Genomic DNA, 6,001 nt, shown 5'->3' with positions numbered 1-6,001 from the left:
GCCCTTGTGTGTTTCTTTTGCTTAAAGATTGTCACCTGAGCTAGGCACTGTTGCCCTGCTTCCTCAGTTTCAGAGGGTACCTTTTTCAGGGTTGCTTTTTCACCGGGTCTCCTCGCCATTGTATTTTTTTATCTTATTTTTTTTGCTTAAAGATTGCCACCTGAGCTAGCCTCTGTTGCGCTTCTTTCTCAGTTCTAGAGGGTAGATTTCTCCGTGTTGCTTTTTCCCCAGGTCTCCACGCACTTCCTTTTATTTTTCCTTAAAAATTGCCACCTGAGCTAGCCTCTGTTGTCCATCTTCGTCGGTTTCAGAGGGTAGATTTCTCACTGTTGCTTTTTTGCCAGGTCTGCACGCCCTTGTGTTTTTTTTCTGCTTAAAGGTTGCAACCTGAGCTAGCTTCTTTTGCCCATGTCCCTCAGTTTCAGAGGGTGGATTTCTCCGTGTTGCTTTTTCCCCAGGCCTCCACGCCCTTGTGTGTTTCTTTTGCTTAACGATTGCCACCTGAGCTAGCCTCTGTTGCCCATCTTCGTCCGTTTCAGAGGGTGGATTTCTCAGTGTTGCCTTTCCCCAGCTCCCCACGCCCTTGTGTGTTTCTTTTGCTTAAAGATTGCCACCTGAAGCCAGCCTCTCTTGCCCATCTTCCTCAGTTTCAGAGGGTAGATATTTCAGGGTTGCTTTTTCCCCAGGTCTCCACGCCTTTGGGTTTTGTTTTTGCTTAACGATTGCCACCTGAGCTAGCCTCTGTTGCCCATCTTCGTCCATTTCAGAGGGTGGATTTCTCAGTGTTGCCTTTTCCCCAGCTCCCCACGCCCTTGTGTGTTTCTTTTGCTTAAAGATTGCCACCTGAAGCCAGCCTCTCTTGCCCATCTTCCTCAGTTTCAGAGGGTAGATATTTCAGGGTTGCTTTTTCCCCAGGTCTCCACGCCTTTGGGTTTTGTTTTTGCTTAACGAGTGCCACCTGAGCTAGCCTCTCTTGCCCATGTTCCTCAGTTTCAGAGGGTAGATATTTCAGGGTTGCTTTGTCCCCAGGGCTCCACGCCTTTGTGCTTTGTTTTTGCTTAAGGATTGCCACCTGAGGTAGCCTCTCTTGCCCATCTTCCTCAGTTTCAGAGGGTGGATTTCTCCGTGTTGCTTTTTCCCCAGGTCTCCACGCCCTTGTGTGTTTCTTTTGCTTAACGATTGCCACCTGAGCTAGCCTCTGTTGCCCATCTTCGTCCGTTTCAGAGGGTGGATTTCTCAGTGTTGCCTTTTCGCCAGCTCCCCACGCCCTTGTGTGTTTCTTTTGCTTAAAGATTGTCACCTGAGCTAGGCACTGTTGCCCTGCTTCCTCAGTTTCAGAGGGTACCTTTTTCAGGGTTGCTTTTTGACCGGGTCTCCTCGCCATTGTATTTTTTTATCTTATTTTTTTTGCTTAAAGATTGCCACCTGAGCTAGCCTCTGTTGCGCTTCTTTCTCAGTTCTAGAGGGTAGATTTCTCCGTGTTGCTTTTTCCCCAGGTCTCCACGCACTTCCTTTTATTTCTCCTTAAAAATTGCCACCTGAGCTAGCCTCTGTTGTCCATCTTCGTCGGTTTCAGAGGGTAGATTTCTCACTGTTGCTTTTTTGCCAGGTCTGCACGCCCTTGTGTTTTTTTTCTGCTTAAAGGTTGCAACCTGAGCTAGCTTCTTTTGCCCATGTCCCTCAGTTTCAGAGGGTGGATTTCTCCGTGTTGCTTTTTCCCCAGGCCTCCACGCCCTTGTGTGTTTCTTTTGCTTAACGTTTGCCACCTGAAGCCAGCCTCTCTTGCCCGTCTTCCTCAGTTTCAGAGGGTAGATATTTCAGGGTTGCTTTTTCCCCAGGTCTCCACGCCTTTGTGTTTTGTTTTTGCTTAACGATTGCCACCTGAAGCCAGCCTCTCTTGCCCATCTTCCTCAGTTTCAGAGGGTAGATATTTCAGGGTTGCTTTTTCCCCAGGTCTCCACGCCTTTGTGTTTTGTTTTTGCTTAACGAGTGCCACCTGAGCTAGCCTCTCTTGCCCATGTTCCTCAGTTTCAGAGGGTAGATATTTCAGGGTTGCTTTGTCCCCAGGGCTCCACGCCTTTGTGCTTTGTTTTTGCTTAAGGATTGCCACCTGAGGTAGCCTCTCTTGCCCATCTTCCTCAGTTTCAGAGGGTAGATATTTCAGGGTTGCTTTTTCCCCAGGTCTCCACGCCTTTGGGTTTTGTTTTTGCTTAACGATTGCCACCTGAGCTAGCCTCTGTTGCCCATCTTCGTCCGTTTCAGAGGGTGGATTTCTCAGTGTTGCCTTTTCCCCAGCTCCCCACGCCCTTGTGTGTTTCTTTTGCTTAAAGATTGCCACCTGAAGCCAGCCTCTCTTGCCCATCTTCCTCAGTTTCAGAGGGTAGATATTTCAGGGTTGCTTTTTCCCCAGGTCTCCACGCCTTTGTGTTTTGTTTTTGCTTAACGAGTGCCACCTGAGCTAGCCTCTCTTGCCCATGTTCCTCAGTTTCAGAGGGTAGATATTTCAGGGTTGCTTTGTCCCCAGGGCTCCACGCCTTTGTGCTTTGTTTTTGCTTAAGGATTGCCACCTGAGGTAGCCTCTCTTGCCCATCTTCCTCAGTTTCAGAGGGTGGATTTCTCCGTGTTGCTTTTTCCCCAGGTCTCCACGCCCTTGTGTGTTTCTTTTGCTTAAAGATTGCCACCTGAGCTAGCCTCTGTTGCCCATCTTCGTCCGTTTCAGAGGGTGGATTTCTCAGTGTTGCCTTTTCGCCAGCTCCCCACGCCCTTGTGTGTTTCTTTTGCTTAAAGATTGTCACCTGAGCTAGGCACTGTTGCCCTGCTTCCTCAGTTTCAGAGGGTACCTTTTTCAGGGTTGCTTTTTCACCGGGTCTCCTCGCCATTGTATTTTTTTATCTTATTTTTTTTGCTTAAAGATTGCCACCTGAGCTAGCCTCTGTTGCGCTTCTTTCTCAGTTCTAGAGGGTAGATTTCTCCGTGTTGCTTTTTCCCCAGGTCTCCACGCACTTCCTTTCATTTTTCCTTAAAAATTGCCACCTGAGCTAGCCCCTGTTGCCCATCTTCGTCGGTTTCAGAGGGTAGATTTCTCAGTGTTGATTTTTCCCCATTTCTCCACGCCCTCGTGCTTTTTTTTTTTTATTTCCTTAGATGTCGGCGCCTGAGCTAGCTTCTTTTGCCCATCTTCGTCAGTTTCAGCGGGTAGACTCTCCGCCTGCCTTCGACAGGCCCTCTGGACTGGAAAGCTTTCCTCCTCCCGTCATCACGGTCCTTCTCGGATGACGTGCCTGGTTTCGGTTTGACCGTCCCCGCCCGCCCTGATTTTCTAAGTCCTCCCGGGAACCCCGGGGGCGCTCCAGCCGCTCCGGGAAGCGGCGGCCTCCCGGCCGCACCGGCCCAGCCCGGCCCGGGCCGCCCCCTGGCCTCTCTGGGGGGAACTCTCCCCTTCCCCTTCCCGGTGATCGCCCGAGAAACCTTTTCCGAGTCCCCCTCCTGCGGCTGGGGCTGCGCCTTGGCGGCCGGGAGCCCGCGGGCGGACGCCCCGGGGCCGCACTGGGCCGGGAGGCTGGGTCCGAGGGGGCTCCGGGACGGGATCGGGCGGCCCGGCGGCCCGGCTGTGCTCCCCGGCGGGCCCGCGCTCCGGCTCCGTCCCGCTGAGGCGGTCGTCGGTCGCCGGGTGCCACCTGGCGGCCGCTTTTATATCGTCTCTTTCCTCCGGAGCTCCGGCGACGCGGGCCAAGGGACGGGACTCGGCCGCGGTGACCGAGGCAGAGTCCCGGGAGGCCGGCGTCGCTGGCGGGATCTGGCCCGGTGGCGCCGGGGCGTGAGCGCGACGCCCGCTCGCCGGAGATTGGAGGTGCAGGCTACTGAGGGAGGTGGCTGTCGCCGCGCCGCCCGGTGCCGGCCGGGGTGTGGGGCCTCCCGGACGGGTCGACCAGCAGCCGCCGGTGCCCCTCCGTCCCCGGGAGGGGGTGGGGGGCCGCCGCGGGGGAACGGGCGAGGGAGCTCGTCCCGTGCCCGGCCGTCGTCCCGAGGGCGGCCCGGTGGTCGGGCCTTCCGCGTCGCCGATCCCCTTTCCGCGCCCCGCTCCGGAGGTGGGCGACCGGCCGGGGCCTTGCGGGGGAGGCCCGTGGAGGGCGCGACGGGCTCGGCCGCCGGGCTGGCCTTTTCCCCACTGGTCTTCCGAGTCGACCGGCTCTGGCGGTGGGGACCGGGCCCGGTCCTCGGATGCCTCCTCCTCCGTGGCAGTTTTTTTTTCCAAGTCCCGCCCTGGAGAAGAGCGTGGACCGGCCCCGGGAGCCCTCGAGGGCGGGCCGGGGAGGGCGTCCCCGGCCCGGACGCGTGCCCGGGGTGGGTCCGGGCCGTCGGACCGGACTTCTCTCTCCGAGTTTCGCGGGTCGCGTCTTTGTCCGGAGGCGGGAGGGGGCCGGCTCGAGGCGTAGGTGGAGCCCCGGCTGAGGGACGGGAGCCACGGTCCCGCCCCGGGCCCGGTCGCCGGAGGCGCCTCCGCGGAATTCTTTTCTAAGTCCTGACCCGGCGACTCAGAGGGAGGGACCGACCGGTCCCGGCCCGCGCGGGCGGCCCGGGGAGGCTGTCCCCGGCTCCCCCTGCCGCCACGCTTCTGGGGTCGACCAGATGGCCCCGGGAGCTCCGGGCCTGGTGGCGATGGGGTCGTGCTTGGGGTCTGGTGGCCGTGGCCGTGATCCAGGGGTTCCCCTGGTGATCCGTGGGTGGGCCCCGTCTCCGGGCGCGGCGATTCTTGCCCCCGAATGGGTGGTTTTGTGCCGCCAGATAAGTGCTGACACGCTCTGCTCGGGTGACAGTCGCCCGAGAGCTTCCGGGTGCCTGGATGCGTGTGCGGGGAGGGCTCCGGGCTCTGGCCGAGAACCGGACGCCCGTTTCCACCCCCGCCGCTTGAGCCGCCCGCTGGGGCCTGCGCGCCGGCTCTTGTGCGTTCCAGGCGCCCCCACGACCGTGGTGCCACCTCCGGTCTCTGGTACCCGAGGGCGGCGGGGTTAGGGGCGCGGGGTCCTCTACCACGTGCACTCCCTGCCGCCGGCACCCGGGTGCGGTCGCGACTTACCCCATCCCACCGGCTCCGTGCCAGTGCGTGTCAGGCGTTCTCGTCCTGGGGTCGTCGCCCGCGCTTGCTGGAGGAGGAGAGGGGTCGGTGAGGCTGAAGCAGGCTCCTCCGCTCGCTGTCCTCGCCGGCCTTCCCTTGCTCGGGGGTCCCTCGCGTTATGCTGCCGACCGATGTGGTGATGCTGTGCTCTCCCGGGCCGGGCCTAAGCCGTGCCAGACGAGGGACGGACGTTCATGGCGAACGGGACCGCTCTTCTCGCTCTGCCCGCGGGTCCCCTCGCCCGTTCTCCCCCGCTGCGAGTGGCGTGTGGGAGGCGGCAGGGGTGCGGAATCCGGCCTGACCTCGCTCCCCCGCCCCGTGCCTCGTGGCGTGGGCGGTGTCGGGGTCTCCGTGACGCGGCGGATGCTCTGCCTGTGCCTCTTGGCTGTGTCTCGCGGGCGGCCCTCCCCGCGGTGGGGCGGGCCGTGTTGCCGCCGCGCCGCGCGCCTTCCCGGGCGCGTGAGCGCGTTCCCCAGGCCGTTGGCGGTGCCCCTGGAGCGTTCCAGGTCGTCCCTCAGGCGCCCGAGGCCGAGTGGCGGTGTCGTTCTCTGTTCCCGTCGGCCTCCTCAGGTAACCACTGCGCTGGTGTGTCTGAGGAGCGGGGGGGTCGAGTCGGTAAGGGAGGCGTGCCCCTCGTCCCCCTCGGGGGGGACGGGTGCCTCGTCGCCCCCCACGGCGTGCCGTGTGGGGGCGGGCAGGCTCGGGCGCGTGCCCGCGCGTTCCCCTTGCTGGGGTTTCCCCGCGGGTGTGGGAGTGACCGTGGCGGGCCGAGCCAGCGGCGTGGCGCTGGCTCTTTGGTTGGGAGGTGCTGTTTGATCGGCACCTCCGTCCCAGTCTCTGCCTCCCTTGGTCTCTCGGCCTGAGGGGAGGCACTGACTTGGGAGC

Source organism: Equus asinus, unplaced genomic scaffold (assembly GCF_041296235.1).
Source record: "Equus asinus isolate D_3611 breed Donkey unplaced genomic scaffold, EquAss-T2T_v2 contig_111, whole genome shotgun sequence".
NCBI lineage: Eukaryota > Metazoa > Chordata > Mammalia > Perissodactyla > Equidae > Equus > Equus asinus.
The sequence above is the reverse complement of the archived record's forward strand: the minus strand, read 5'-3'. Positions refer to the sequence as shown.